Raw genomic sequence first — 16,806 nt, forward strand, 5'->3', positions numbered from 1 at the left:
CCTATAAAAACCATGTATAATTTCAGCTCAGGGACCAGAATTTCAGAGCACTAGCTCATCTGGGTCAACTGGGGTAAATAAACCTGAGTTCTCCAACCCTCCAAGTGGTACTTGATCTTTTGCTCAACATGATTTCCACAACATTTCTGGAGGTGCCAGTGACATTCCAACCACACAGGCCCCTTGAGCTGGTAGATTCCTGGCTCAGTGGGACCAGAGAAGGTGTGCCAAGGCAGATGGGAGAGTGCACTACTTAATGGTTTTCTGGGATCCCTTTGGGTTGGTGTCACCATTCCCTGGAAAGACTGAGCCACAAATGAACTCAAAGGAGGGAAGGACTAACTCACCAGAAACCAGGAATGGCTGCAAGATAAGGTAAGGTCCCAGGACACAAGTCAGGCCTATCCCTACAAATAGAAGAAGACCTTGATCACCTTTCAGAGTAGCACTACTACACTCCATGGTAGTTTAGAGTGAAAACTGCAGCTCTACAGGAAAAGTGGCCGGGAGGGGGAGCTTGAGTACAGGCTGAGCTCCCAGGAAAGGGGGGATGCAAGGGAGTCAATGTTTAAATTCTTGAGTGCATATATGAGTGACAGTGAAATTAAATGTGGTTCCACAGCTTTGTGGTATGGAGTCTGAGTAAGTCCTAAGCTGCGTTTCTGTGGTGATTTCGTATGGCGTAATGGTGATTCACATCCTATAACTTTACCTCTTTGGTCCAGGGTTTATACTGGTAAGCCTTTAGTCAAGAAGTGCCTAAGCTCCCTTTGGGCATGTAGACAAGTGGGCATTTTGTTTGAAACCCCCCTCCTTTGTCTTGCAATACTGACACTGGGTGAAACATGGAAAAAAGTGTCACTTTTCATACAAGCTGCTCTGGTACTTGAATAGTTGTTTTATCTGTTCTTGTACTCGGATTCTGCTGAATTTTTTCCTAATGCTAGAGAAGAGGAGAGAGAGAAGGGGGGAATCTAAAAAGGCCAACTAGACCAGGTCCTAGACCTTTTAAGGATTTTGCAGGTCTGCATTCTCCTTTGTGACAATACAGGCATTGCCTCAAACTGCAGGGATTAACTCTGTAATCTGCAATGCCTGTTAAGAAAGCCTGAAAGACCCAAGCATATCAGAGGGTACCTTACTTCTGTGGTTTTTCCTCCTTTCTCTAGTTGAGCATAATAGGGAAACAAGATCACACTAAGGAAAGCAGGATGGGGAAGAGTGCAAGAAAGCACCTGTTGGGGGTTCAGACTCTAAATTTTAAAAAATTAATCAAGAGAAAGAGGGTGAGGACAGGAGAAAAGACATCAAAATTACCCCAGATGGCCTTCTGGGCCTTATATATACTAGAAAGAGATCTAGGATAAAAGAAAAAAAACTCAAAGATGATAAAATACTGTTGTTTTATTTAGACTCAAGAAGCGTTAATATTCTGACTCAAACTTTAGAGCTCCTTAAGGCAACACTTCCTGACTTCTGACTCCAGAAATCATGCCAACGATGAGTGGGGAGGAGAATCTAAGCTTGGGGCAGTGACTCCCATACCTCTAGCTACCCTATATTCCCCACTATCTAAGCTAAGTGAAAAAAATTTAAAAATTTTTTTATTTGTTCTAATTAGTTATACATGACAGGATGCATTTATTCATTTTTATAAGTCATACATAAATGGAGCATAATTCCTCATTTTTCTGACTGTACATATTGTAGGATCGCATCAGTCATGCAAGCCATATATGTACATGAGGTAATAATGTCTGTTTCACTCTACTCTCCTTCCTACTACCATACCCCTTCCCCTCCCTTCACTCCCCTCTACCTAATATAAAGTAACTCTACTCTTTCCTAGTACCCACACCCCATTATTGTGAATTAGCATCCACATATCAGAGAACACATCTGACCTTTGGATTTGGGGAAATGGCTTATTTCTAAGCAAAAAATTTGTATGTGCAACTTTGTCTGTTTTAAAGGTTCCCATCTGACAACACTAGTTTTGGTTGCCCTCTCTTGTCTGTTTTTTGGTAGTCCCTTGGAAAGAAACATCTTGGCCACCTATAGGTATAAGCCTGTCTAAGAAAAAGATGTTTTACTGTAACACAATCTGGCCTTTAAATGGTTTTCTGGATTATTATACAATCTTGCAGTTGGAGTTGATCTCCAAAGTGTATGGAAGAGATTTTGCATGTACAGGCATTTATGCAGTTGCATGACAAGGAGTTCAAACAGTCAGGAACTAAGCTGAAAGTGCCAAAAGGCACTGCCTGTGGTAAGCAAGGATAGCAGGACATCAAAGGAAAAAAAAAAGGATTATAAAAGAGTTAAATCCTTTCAACCCCTTGCTGACAGTCCCAGCACTGTTTCTCAGTCTGCCCTAAGACAGCTGCAGATGATCTCGATGGGGCCTCCTCCATTGAATATCAATATGCCAAGTATAAGGAAAAGGCCCAACAAGAAACTCTGGGTAAAACTGACATTGTAAACTCACTTAACATCGATGACATTCTGATGATAATAAGAGAGTCAGATCAGGCTCAGAAATATCCTGCTCCAACCCCTTGAGTGCAACCTGGAAAAAAAAAAGATTAAGGCACAGATTTGTATATGCTATATTGTCTGATCCTCTCCTGGGATAAAATTTGTTGTGTAAATTAAATACATAGGTAACATTCATAAGGGTTATTTCAGAATATAAATTTAAGAAAGGGTCTGAAACTAAAAATGATAAAGAAAAGATAATAGTTCTTTATTTTTATTGTAAACAAATGGGATACATGTTGTTTCTCTGTACATGGAGTAAAGGCATACCATTTGTGTAATCATAAATTTACATAGGGTAATGGTGTTTGATTCATTCTGCCATTTTCCCCCTCCCCCCCACCCCTCCAACCCCTCTTTTCCCTCTATACAGTCCTTCCTTCTTCCATTCTTGCCCCCCTCCCACCCCCCATTATGTGTCATCATCCACTTATCAGCAAGATCATTCGTCCTTTGGTTTTTTGAGATTGGCTTATCTCACTTAGCATGAATAGTTCTTTTAATGTAACTTAAGATGTACACTTGTGTCAGTCCCAGCAAAAATAAGTAAAACTAGAGGTTATAAAGGAAGGGTTCATAGACAGGAGTGCCCGATTACTAACAAAAGAGACGGTCAGAGTGACAAGCTTTTGAGTCGATTTGAGACCTGCAAATATCCCTAACCTACATAGGCAGGCATGATCTGTGTCTGCTAGTATGATTATCAAGCCCCAACTGACAGAAATAAAGGGATCTCCATAAACACAGAGGTAATGCAAATAGAAAAGTCTTTTACAAAAATCAGATGGCATTAGATAACTATAGCTCATGAGGACATCTGAGACTTTATGAAAACTAAATGTTGTGTATGTGTTTCTAACAACTCAGCTAATGTTTCTAAATCCTTAACTGGACTCCACTCACAGATCAGTAACATGGATCCCACCTAAACTTTAATAAGTTACCATCTTTATGGTTTTCAGAGACCAGCTGATAATACTGATTGTTTTCATGCTAATTGTTTACAAAAAATAATGCTCTGCTGTCTTATTTATTGTTGTCTTAGTGTGATCCCTGTCCTGTGTATATTTCTCCAGTCAACCACCAACTACCTCCATGGACTTCTGGATTGTCCTGATGCCAAATACCTTTAACTCTCAACACCACACCTGATGGGGATCAAGGACTTCAGTCACTTTCCCCCAACTTCACCCTCCTTCAGCAGGAAATAGCCAGAATAAGTTGGTGCCCAAATACCCTAAAAGAACTTGAGGGAAAAATGTTAGGGGAGAGACAGATAAGGATAGTGGGAACATGAAGTTAAGAAAATTCTATAGAATGGGCTCACTGTGCTGACCCTCACATGCTTTCTTTTCCAAGAAGCAATTTACCTGCAACTCTGCCTTCCCTAAGTGGACAGAATCTGTTACATTCCTCAGGAAACTTTCTGTTAACTGCTGGAGACCAGATTCTGAAACTCTGGGAGATAAAATTGCATGTAGGACTGAAGTGGGAGGGAGACCTGGTTTTTTTTGTTTGTTTGTTTGTTTGTTTGTTTTTGGTTTTTTTGCTGTTATGCACTATTTGAATTTTTAAAATATAAATGTATTCCTTTAAAAATTAAGCTGTTTTATGTCTAAAATATCCATTTAATATTTTACTTTCTAAATGGCAGTGACCCCAAAGCATTGAAAGTTCCCTCTTTCAAGAAGCTGAACTGAATAACATTAAAAGTCAATTGGATGATCTCATCAGTTCAACAAAAGCTTAAATTTCATGGCAGGCCACTAGGAAACTTCCGTACTTATTTTAGCAGTAGTTAAGCCCTGCCAAATAGGCCCCAGGCCATGTATGGGAGGATGAAAACCAGAAGTATGGGAACTTTGTGCCTTCAGTATACCCTGAGGGCCAAGGCTCCAAAGTACTGTAAGGTAACACTAAATAGCTAATGTGTTTGCTCCAGGCACAACTTTCTTGTGTTTAGCTCTTTTGATCTTGTTTTATTATTTCTTCTTTTTTATTTGTAACTCTTTTAATCTTCAAACTACCCTTGGAGGTAGGTATTGTTATTATTCCTGTTTTAAGATAATGAGACTGAGAATAAGAGATGCAACTTGCCAGTATCCCACATCTATTTCATCCTAGGGCAATCCAGTTCCTTTCTTAACCATTGTCTATACTGTTCATGCCAAATAGTATAGCAGAAATAACACAGGTGTTGGATTTAGAAGGGTATGGTTTAGAATTTCATTTTTTGGCAGTGTGACCTTGGGCAAGCTCCTTTGCCTCTCTGGGGCTCTATTTCTTCATTTGTAAAATGGGAAATATTTAAGACCCTACCTTATAGGATTCTTGTGGAAATAAAATGAGATCACATATTTGCTCATGAAATGTTTCTCCTTATCTTCTTTCCTATCATATAACTGCCTCTTTTCAAATTATCCAGTAGAATACATTAAAGGAACTATAACAGTGGTTCACTTTATGCTTTGAGTATAGCCCTTGCTGCTCAGTCACTGTGACTAATTTTTTAAAAAACACATTTCTTTCTGTTCCTCTTTTCCTCCCTCTCTAATCTCTCCCCCTCCCTAACCTCAGGGGAAACAGGATTACCTTTCTTCCCCATCCTAAGCAGAGTTATCTGTTCTTGAGCACAGAAACAAATAATTCAGGCCTGGGTACGGCCCTAGAAAGATCTATAAAATGATTATCTCCAAAATTAACAAATGACTTACAACTCCAGATAGAGAACACATGGAAAGTAGTCTTTGAATCACCACTTTAAAAAACCTCCACTTCCCCCTGATGGAGAGAATAACAGCCTTTGGGACAGGAGTCCCTTGTGTTTTTTTCTTTGCTAGCAAAGCAATAAAACTTCTTTTTCTTTTTTCTCAAAACCATGTCCTCATTATTAGATTGGCATAGGGGACAAGGTCCAAGCTTTCAGTAACAGAACAACCTTTCCATATAGCAGTCCCATCTTGTTCACCCAGGGCAGTAAGGCTATGGCTAGATCACCATTCTCCATACATAAGGCACAATCTATAGAATTTATGTCTGAGACAAGTGTTATTGTATCAGCATTAACTACATATTAAAACATTTGTTAGCCCTAGAGGATAGAGGCATGCCAAAACTTAACAGTTCATTGGTAATGTTATGGAACGGAATAGGTAATCTTAAAAACAACCTGCATGTAGGTAGCAGAAAGTGTATGATCTATTAATGCATAGCTTAAAATGGTCATCTATGCTAACATGAAACTGAATTACAGAAACCTCAGGAGGTACAATAGCATCAACTGAATGCATCCAACCCTCATGACACCTGTAGTCTGCAACTCAAGAATACCTTCTGAATTTTATTTGTACCTCTTTGTTCCCACTTCCTTAAAACTCCCTTTAAAAACCAGTCACTGGGCCAAGGAGCAACATGGACTTTGGATGACTGTCCTCCATCTTCTCACTCAACTGGCTTTTCAAATAAAGTCATCTTCTCTGCCTCAACAACTTGTCTCTCATCTTAATTGTTCTCTCCTACAGGGAGCAGCCAGACCCATTATTTGGCAACCACGTCTTTTGATTGATCACTACTCTCCCATTCTAAAACCTTGTCACTTTTCTGGCTCTTCCTGTTTGGCAGTGAGAAGCTAGTCCCTGGTTCCATAACAGGAGGAATGGGATAGAGGATATTATTTCCTTAGTCAATCAGATGAGTCTTCTAATATACTTGGCTCTGGGGTAGTATTTAAAATAGTATATAACTGTTATTACTATACAATTATCATAAATGTTCTGTGTACGTGAGCGCATTTATTAAGGGGTTTATAACCCTCTCACATGCATACACATATACGTGCCAAATACTGACACCTGAGTACCTTGCCAGACACAATGAAGTGTCTAAAGTATCTAAAATAAAGAGTAGAAAATGGGTTTCAGATAAGAAAAAAATTTATAGAAAAATGTTTCACTAAACTGCAAATAAAAAGAGTTAAACAGAATTTCAGAGTATATCAGTAGTGGAGTTTGAATTTGAATTTGAATCCATGATTCTATGGACCTCCATGTGGTAAAAATGAGTTTGAAGAATGACAGAGAAATACTTCATTTCCTTAGAATCTCCAGTACTGTTTACCTGTCCACTGGATGGCCACAAGGTTTTTCCATTCTTGCTCCTTAGAAAGGGCTCAAAGGATAATCCTTGATGGAAACCCAAGATACTTGGGTAGAACATCCAGGACTGCACTACTTCCAAGAGCTGGGACAATTCACACTTTTTTCTGTCATGACAAGCCCAACAGGATAGTACAGAACCAAAAGAAGAAGGCCCAAACCCAGAACAATAGGTAAGTGATCTGGAAGACCACTTAATCCTTGAAATGCTAGGTAATCTAATCACAGCAAAATTCTGGTGCTTTTGTTTAGAGTATGACCTACTTAAGGAAACAGAAAGATTTAGTCCATCACACCTCCAACCCCAGTTCCTTCTTGACTGCTACCTGCTTGGATAAAGCTTTCAACAGATACTCATTCTTTAGTTCATCTGATTCCTATGCTTCATAAGAGATTGCAATACTAGCCATGTTGCTGAGTTATCTGTGAAAACACTGTGGTAGTCAGCTTTTCATCACTTTGACAAAATACCTGAGAAAAACAACTTAAAGGTGGAAATATTAATTTTTTTTCTTATTTTTATTTTTTTTCATTGTAAACAAATGGGATACATGTTGTTTCTCTGTTTGTACATGGCGTAAAGGCATACCATTTGTGTAATCATAAATTTACATACAGTAATGTTGTTTGATTCATTCTGTTATTTTTTCCCTTCCCCCCACCCCTCCCACCCCTCTTTACCCTCTATACAGTACTTTCTTCCTCCATAGTTGCCCCCCTCCCTAACCCTAACTCTAACCCTAACATAACCCTTCCCTCCCCCCCATTATGTGTCATCCTCCACTTATTAGCGATATCATTTGTCCTTTGGCTTTTTGAGATTGGCTTATCTCACTTAGCATGATATTCTCCAATTTCATCCATTTGCCTGCAAATGCCATAATTTTGTCATTCTTTATGGCTGAGTAATATTCCATTGTGTATATATACAACAGTTTCTTTATCCACTCATCAATTGAAGGGCATCTAGGTTGGTTCCATAGTCTGGCTATTGTGAATTGAGCAGCTATAAACATTGATGTGGCTGTATCTCTGTAGTATGCTGATTTTAAGTCCTTTGGGTATAGGCCAAGGAGTGGGATAGCTGGGTCAAATGGAGGGTCCATTCCAAGTTTTCTAAGGAATCTCCACACTGCTTTCCAGAGTGGCTGCACTGATTTGCAGCCCCACCAGCAATGTATGAGTGTACCTTTCTCCCCACATCCTCGCCAAAACCTGTTGCTTGTATTTTTGATAATCGCCATTCTAATTGGGGTGAGATGGAATCTTAGGGTGGTTTTGATTTGCATTTCTCTTATTACTAGAGATGTTGAACATTTTTTCATATATCTGTCGATTGCTTGTACATCTTCTTCTGTGAAGTTTCTGTTCATTTCCTTAGCCCATTTGTCGATTGGATTATTTGTATTGTTGGTGTAGAGTTTTTTGAGTTCTTTATATATTCTGGAGATTAGTGCTCTATCTGAAGTATGATTGGCAAAGATATTCTCCCACTCTGTAGGCTCTTTCTTCACATTACTGATAGTTTCCTTTGCTGAGAGAAAGCTTTTTAGTTTGAATCTATCCCAGTTATTGATTCTTGCTTTTATTTCTTGTGCTATGGGAGTCCTGTTGAGGAAGTCTGGTCCTAGGCCGACATGTTGAAGATCGGGACCTACTTTTTCTTCTGTAATCTGCAGAGTCTCTGGTCTGATTCCAAGGTCCTTAATCCATTTTGAGTTGAGTTTTGTGCAGGGTGAGAGATATGGGTTTAATTTCATTCTGTTGCATATGGATTTCCAATTCTCCCAGCACCATTTGTTGAAGAGGCTATCTTTTCTCCATTGCATATTTTGGCGCCTTTGTCTAGTATTAGAAAGTTGTATTTATTTGGGTTTGTGTCCGTGTCCTCTATTCTGTACCATTGATCTACCTGTCTATTTTGGTACCAGTACCATGCCGTCTTTGTTACTATTGCTTTGTAATAAAGTTGAAGTTCGGGTATTGCCATACCCCCTGCTTCATTTTTCCTGCAAAGGATTGCTTTAGCTATTCTGGGTTTCTTATTCTTCCAGATGAATTTCATGATTGCTTGCTCTGTTTCTGTAAGGTACGTCATTGGGATTTTAATTGGGATTGCATTGAATCTGTATAGCACTTTTGGTAGTATGGCCATTTTGACAATATTAATTCTGCCTATCCAAGAACATGGGAGAGCTTTCCATCTTCTAAGGTTTTCTTTAATATCTTTCTTTAGTGTTCTGTAGTTCTCATTGTAGAGGTCTTTCACCTCTTTTGTGAGATTGATTCCCAAGTATTTTATTTTTTTCGATGCTATCGTGAATGGGGTAGTTTTCATAATTTCTCTGAGGATTCATCACTTATGTATAAAAATGCATTGGATTTATGAGCATTGATCTTGTAACCTGTCACTTTACTGAATTCACTTATGAGTTCTAACAGTTTTCTGGTGGAATTTCCTGGTTCCTCTAAGTATATACTCATATCATCCGCAAATAGGGATAGTTTGAGTTCTTCTTTTCCTATTCGTATTCCTTTAATTTCCTTGGTCTGTCTAATTGCTCTGGCGAGAGTCTCAAGAACGATATTGAATAGGAGTGGTGAAAGAGGGCATCCCTGTCTTGTTCCAGTTTTTAGGGGGAATGCTTTCAGTTTTTCACCGTTTAGAATGATATTAGCCATGGGCTTAGCATAGATGGCCTTTACAATGCTAAGGAATGTTCCCACTATCCCTATTTTTTCTAGTGTTTTGAGCATGAAGGGGTGTTGTATTTTATCAAATGCTTTTTCTGCATCTATTGAAATAATCATGTGATTCTTGACTTTAAGTCTATTGATATGGTGAATTACATTTATTGATTTCCGGATGTTGAACCAACCTTGCATCCCTGGGATAAAACCCAGTTGATCGTGGTGCACTATCTTTTTAATATATTTTTGTATGCAATTTGCTAAAATTTTATTGAGAATTTTTGCGTCAATGTTCATTAATGATATCGGTCTGAAATTTTCTTTCCTCGATTTGTCTCTGTCTGGCTTGGGTATCAGGGTAATATTGGTTTCATAGAATGAGTTTGGGAGGGTACCCTCCTCTTCTATTTCATGGAATACTTTGAGAAGTATTGGAATGAGCTCTTCTTTAAAGATTTTGTAGAACCCGGCTGAGAACCCATCTGGTCCTGGACTTTTCTTTGTTGGTAGGCTTTTGATGACCTCTTCTACTTCATTACTTGAAATTGATCTATTTAAATTTTGTATGTCCTCCTCGTTCAATTTAGGCAATTCATATGTCTCTAGAAACCTGTTGATGTCTTCGAAATTTTCTATTTGGTTAGAATATAGATTTTCAAAATAGCTTCTAATTATGTTTTGTATTTCAATCGTGTCTGTTGTGATATTTCCTTGTTCATTCCGAATTTTGGTGATTTGGGTTTTCTCTCATCTTCTCTTTGTTAGAGTGGCTAAGGGTTTATCAATTTTGTTTATTTTTTCAAAGAACCAACTATTTATTTTGTCAATTTTTTGTATTGTTTCTTTTGTTTCAATTTCATTGATTTCAGCTCTGAGTTTAACTATTTTCTGTCTTCTACTACTTTTGGTGTTGGTCTGTTCTTATTTTTCTAGGGCTTTGAGCTGTAGTGTTAGGTTGTTTATTTGTTGATTTTTACTTCTTTTATTGAATGCGCTCCATGAAATAAATTTTCCGCTAAGTGCTGCTTTCATAGTGTCCCAAGGATTTTTATATGATGTTTCTTTGTTCTCATTTACCTCTAAGAATTTTTTCATTTCCTTCCTAATATCTTCTGTTATCCATTCATCATGTAATAGCATATTGTTTAATCTCCAGGTGTTGGAGTAGCTTCTGTTTTTTACTCTTTCATTTATTTCTAACTTCAATCCATTATGATCTGAGAGAATACAAGGTAGTGTCTCTATCTTCTTGTATTTGCTTACATTAGCTTTGTGGCATAATATATGGTCTATTTTAGAGAAGGATCCATGTGCTGCTGAGAAGAAAGTGTATTCGCTCTTGGTTGGATGGTATATTCTATAAATGTCCGTTAAGTCTAAATTATTGTGTTATTGAGATCTATGGTTTCTTTATTCAATTTTTGTTTGGAAGATCTGTCCAGTGGTGAGAGAGGCGTGTTAAAATCACCTAGTATTATTGTGTTATGGTCTATTTGGTTTCTGAAATTGAGAAGGATTTGTTTGACATACATGGATGAGCCACTGTTTGGGGCATAGATGTTGATTGTTATGTCTTGCTGATTTATGGTTCCCTTAAGCAGTATGTAATGTCCTTCTTTATCCCTTCTGACTAGTTTTGACTTGAAGTCCACATTATCTGAAATGAGGATGGATACCCCAGATTTTTGCTGAGTCCATGTGCATGGCATGTTTTCCCCCATCCTTTCACCTTTAGTCTATGGGTATCTCTTTCTACGAGGTGAGTCTCTTGCAGGCAACATATTGTTGGATCTTTCTTTTTGATCCAATCTGCCAGTCTATGTCTTTTGATTGATGAGTTCAGGCCATTAATATTCAGGGTTATTATTGAGATATGATTAGTATTCCCGGTCATTTGGTTCATTTTATTTATTTATTTATTTATTTATTTATTTATTTATTTATTTATTTATTTAATTATGAGGCGACTTGGTTCTTCCTTTATTTGACAATTCCTTTAGGATAGTTCCTCCCATTGCTGATTTGTTTCTTTCTTTTTCATCTCTTCCTCGTGGAATATTTTGCTGAGAATGTTCTGTAATGCTGGCTTTCTTTTTGTAAATTCTTTTAGCTTTTGTTTATCATGGAAGGATTTTATTTCATCATCAAATTTGAAGGTAAGTTTTGGTGGGTATAAGATTCTTGGTTGGCATCCATTTTCTTTCAGGGCTTGAAAAATGTTGTTCCAGGCCCTTCTAGCTTTTAGGGTCTGGATTGAAAAATCTGCTGATATCCGTATTGGTTTCCCCCTGAATGTAATTTGATTCCTCTCTCTTGCGGCCTTTAAAATTCTGTCTTTATTTTGTATGTTAGGTATTTTCATTATAATGTGGGTCTGTTGTAATTTTGTACATTTGGAGTCCTATAAGCCTCTTGAACTTGATCTTCCATTTCATTCTTCAGATTTGGGAAATTTTCTGATAGTATTTCATTGAATAGATTGTTCATTCCTTTGGTCTGTTTCTCTAAGCCTTCCTCAATCCCAATAATTCTTAAATTTGGCCTTTTCATGATATCCTATAGTTCTTGGAGATTCTGTTCATGATTTCTTACCATCTTCTCTGTTTGTTCAACTTTGTTTTCAAGGTTAAATATTTTATCTTCAATGTCTGATGTTCTGTCTTCCAGGTGTTCTATTCTATTGGTTATGCTTTCTATGGAGTTCTTAATTTGGTTTATTGTTTCCTTCATTTCAAGGATTTCTGTTTGTTTTTTTTTCAATATCTCTAACTCTTTATTGAAATGATCTTTTGCTTCCTGTATTTGCTCTTTTAACTGTCGATTGGTGCGATCATTCAGTGCCTGCATTTGCTCTTGCATCTCGTCATTTGCTTCCCTGAGCATTTTAATTATGTACATTCTGAACTCCCTTTCTGTCATTTCTTCTGCCATGCTGTCGTTGGGTTTCATTGATGTAACATCTAGATTTGTTTGCAGCATTTTCTTTCCTTGTTTTCTCATATTGTTCAGGTATCAGTTGACCGCTGTGATATTGCAGATTTCCTCTATTGTCTTATAATATCCCTGAAGCTTTCTAGTATATCCCCTCTTAGCCTTCAGTAGCCTGAAGTCTTGGAGGAAGTTGATAATGCGGTGCTCCACAAGGAAGCTGACTCCCTAGGGGAGGTGGCCTTCCGGTGGGGTACATTCCCTGCTAGTGGGCAGAGGTACCTTCACTTGCCGATGAATGGTCATCCAAAGGGGAAGTAGGATGTGGGCTGATGCAAGGCCACTTTGGGTCTGTGTCTCTGATTTTACAGTCCTTTTGGGAGAACCTCACCCGACAGGGGGACTCACCCAGTGGGGAGGTCTCGCTGGTCGGTTTCCCTCCCAGAGGTTCCGTTCAATTCAGAACTACCGCCTGGGCTGGGCAGCCTTCTTCTGCAATGTTCCCAGGGACCCGGACCTACCTCCTGGGCCTGGAAGCCTCGCCCTTCGCAGATGAATCTTCTTAGGTTGCCTCTCCTCAGAGAAGCTGCCTGCAGTCCTGGAGCCTTCGCTCCGCCCCTCAGTTTGTCTGTGGGGCTCTTCCACCAAGAAGCCGCCTAGGCCCTGGGACCCTGCTCTGCACTTTTCGCCTGGCTATGCGGCCCCTCCTCTGAGCAGCCACCTGGAGCCCCTTACAATCGCTCCGAGTCCCAGTGACCCGCCACACGCCTTTTCCTCCGGCAGCCACCTGGTGTTCCGTGCGGTCGCTCTAAGTCCAAGTGACCCACCACGCACCTCCTTCTCCACCAGGCAGTCACCCAGAGATCTGGTGCGTCACGAGTCCCAAGAACTCACTGTGCACCTTCTTGTCCCGACTGCCACCCATAGCCCTGGTGCAGTCACTTCGAGCCCAAGCACCCCGCCGCGCTCCTCCTCCTTCTCCAGACAACCCCCGTGTTCAGGAGCGGATGCTCTGGGACCAAACCACTCACCACGCTGTTCCACCGGATAGCCGCCCAGAGCCCTGGCGCAGCTGCTCCAAGTCCAAGCGATGTGCCGAGCCCGTATTTCTCCTCCTCCTCTGGGCAGCCCCCTGTGTTCAGGGGTGGTCGCTTTCAGTCCAAACAGCTCACCAAGCACCTTCTCCTTTGGGCAGCCTCCCAGAGCCCGGGTGGGTTGCGCCGAGTCCAAGCGCTGTGGTGAACCGGAAACATTAATTTTTGACTCACAGCTTCAGAGGTTTCAGTCCATGGTCAAATGACTCCACTGCTTCTGGGCCTGGGTAAGACTGTATGTCATGGTTGAAGAGCATGGAGGAGCAAAGCTGCTTACCAAATGGGAGCCAGGAAGGAGGGTGTGTGTGTGTGTGTGAATGAAGCCAGGGACAAAATATATCTTTGAAAGGCATGTGCCCAGTGGCCTACATCCTTTAACTAGGCCTCACCTCATCAAGTTTCCACCACTTCCCAAAGATGCCAGCAACTGGGGACAAAGCCATCAACACATGAGCCTATGGAGACTATTCCAGATCCAAACTAAAACACACACCCTGTCATCCTTGCTTTTTGTAACCCTCAAACATTACATACTCAAATGTTAATTTATTTCTATGGCCCTGCCCTGACAACTCTCACTATGGTATTTTTGGTTCTGATTTTGAAAAGACATAATTTTTTGAAACTATCTGATAAAAGCACAAGGACCAGGAATGAAACAAAGCTGAGAATGACAAACTACTTAAGAGGAGATGAAGCAACAGATGACTCTTTTGAAAGAACAGGTCCGGTTTTTCACTATATCTGTTATTGCTAACAAAATAGTCTGAGAATATGCCTAGTATTATTCATTTTTGAGTCAAATCTGCCTAATTGAAACTTTTCTTATCACAGAGGCATATGTTTGGGTAAAGAATAAGGGTGAAACAGACTAGTATTTAAGGCATACTATTACATATAACAGAAGGCACAGAGTACTTATCCATTCATGAAACAAATATTTATTGACAACCTACTAATTGCCAGGCACTACACTAGCCTGAAGATAAACAAACAGGCATAATTCGTGCACTCATGAAGCATACAGGTAAGTGCAAGAAATTGACTTTAATCAATTAATCATACTAATGAATATGTAATTATATGACAAGTATGAATCCTATTCTACAAAGTTAGATATGTAAGAAATGTCGTATTTATTGACTGTCCTTAAATTTTAAAAAAAGTCACATATTTTGTGTCAGAAATGTTAGGGGTACAAACAATAGAAATAGAGAAAACTATAAAGTGATTAAGTTTCTCCATTCAACTTAAAGTGACCCTAAGTAGACCCTAAGTAGACTGAAAAGTTTCTTGTGCATAGTGTAACTTTAAGCACTCCCACTCATGCCCCATCCTGTCAGACTATAGGAAAATCAATATAACACATTGGTAATGCACCTCAACCACATTTCATCTCCCACTTGCTATCCCAAGGCTGCACAGATTGTAAAACATTTAATAAGTACCCCTGTCCCCCACCCCAGACTTCAGTTCATAATGGTAAACCCGTATGATCAAATGTAAGGCAAACCTGTGTGATCCTTCTATATTACGAATTAGGGGGATGATTGCATGTTTCTTTTTAGACTTGGTAAATATGAAATGCCTTGAAAATGATCCTAGTAGAGATGCTAGTGGAGATGTGATGTGAGCATTTGCATGTATTACATAGGCAGGTGGAAGGCTTGGCATATGATGGAATTTGAAACCTTTAAATTTGTCTAGAAAAATAAGCCAAACCCAGAAAACCAAAGACCGAATGTTTTCTCTGATACACAGATGCTAATTCACCATAAGTTGGGGAACCTAGGGAAGAGTAGAGTTAGAGTAGAGGGGAGTGAAGGGAGGGGAAGGGTATGGGGATAGGAAGGATAGTAGAATGAAACAGACATTACTACCTCATGTACATATATGACTGCAAGACCAATGTGATCCTATAATATGTATGATCAGGAAAGAGAGGAATTATACTCCATTAATGTATGATTTATCAAAATGTATAAATGCATGCTACTGTCATGTACAACTCATTAGAACAAATAAAAAATTGATAAAAAAATTTAATAAAATTTGTCTAGGTAGATAATACAGAGTGAGAAGAAAATAAGCCTCTTCTTTTTTGAAAAGGATACTAAGATGAGCAGCCAAAGAGTTGGGGGCAGTTTTGCTATCAGAAAAGATAAGGGAGGAAAGTGCTCTAAATAGAAGTAGTGGTTCATGGTGCTGGATATTGTTTTAATAGTCAAGTAAGATGAATACTGAAATTTGTCCATTGGATTTCATAACATGGATGTCTGGATCGCACTGATGATGGCACTTGATGGCAAGAGCTGTGTTGTTGTAACAGAGAAGAAGGAAGGCAGATGAACTGTGTTGAGGATAAAAGGGAGTGGAGAAAACAATAAAAAAATTGGCTATGAAAAGGAGATAGTTAGGATGTTACCTGTGGAAGTATGTGGAATCTTGAGAGGAAGGTTTTCTTTTCTTTTTCTGAAATAGGAAAGAGTTAGGTAGGCACTCCAGGGAGGAAAAGTGCTTGTTTTACATTGAGGGTTATGCAGAGGGTAAGCCTCTGTCTGTCTAGGCCCACAATGTAGAAACTTTATTCTACTGTATGATCCCAACTATATAGCACTCTATAAAAGGCAAAACTCAGACCAGAGACCCTTCATCTTATAGAAGAAAAAGTAGGTCCAAATCTTCAACATGTTGGCTTAGGATCAGACTTCCTTAACAGGACTCCCATAGCACAAGAAATAAAAGCAAGAATCAATAACTGGGATAGATTCAAACTAAAAAGCTTTCTCCCAGCAAAGGAAACTATCAGCAATGCGAAGAGAGAGCCTACAGAGTGGGAGAAAATCTTTGCCACTCATACTTCAGATAGAGCACTAATCTCCAGAATATATAAAGAACTCAAAAAACTCTACACCAAGAATACAAATAATCCAATCAACAAATGGGCTAAGGAAATGAACAGACACTTCACAGAAGAAGATGTACAAGCAATCGACAGATATATGAAAAAATGTTCAACATCTCTAGTAATAAGAGAAATGCAAATCAAAACTACACTAAGATTCCATCTCACCCCAATTCGAATGGCGATTATCAAGAACACAAGCAACAAGAGGTGTTGGCGAGGATGTGGGTAAAAAGGTACACTCATACATTGCTGGTGAGGCTGCAGATTAGTGCAGCCACGCTGGAAAGCAGTATGGAGATTCCTCAGAAAGCTTGGAATGGAACCACCATTTGACCCAGCTATTCCAGCTATTCTTGGCCTATACCCAAAGGACTTAAAATCAGCATACTACAGAGATACAGCCACATCAATGTTCATAGCTGCTCAATTCACAATAGCCAGATTGTGGAACCAACCTAGATGTCCTTCAATTGATGAATGGATAAAGAAACTG

The 16,806-nt window shown here is 39.3% G+C and overlaps 1 protein-coding gene across 2 annotated transcripts in view; it reads right to left on the bottom strand.

The window, feature by feature from the left end:
* Positions 1-1,384: 1,384 nt before the first annotated feature.
* Positions 1,385-16,806, bottom strand: part of RRAGB (Ras related GTP binding B) — a 57,202-nt gene continuing 41,780 nt past the window's right edge. Inside the window, exons 13-15 of one of the 2 annotated variants that reach the window (XM_079124133.1) lie at positions 13,576-15,877; positions 3,666-7,204; positions 1,385-2,569 (exon numbers count right to left, since the gene is read on the bottom strand). The gene's annotated coding sequence lies outside the window, so the exon portion shown is untranslated. The remainder of the gene's footprint in view (positions 2,570-3,665; positions 7,205-13,575; positions 15,878-16,806) is intronic. The other variant, XM_079124134.1, reaches the window with a different exon arrangement.

The sequence above is a fragment of the Sciurus vulgaris genome, assembly GCF_902686455.1.
Source record: "Sciurus vulgaris genome assembly, chromosome: X".
NCBI classification, from domain to species: Eukaryota; Metazoa; Chordata; class Mammalia; order Rodentia; family Sciuridae; genus Sciurus; species Sciurus vulgaris.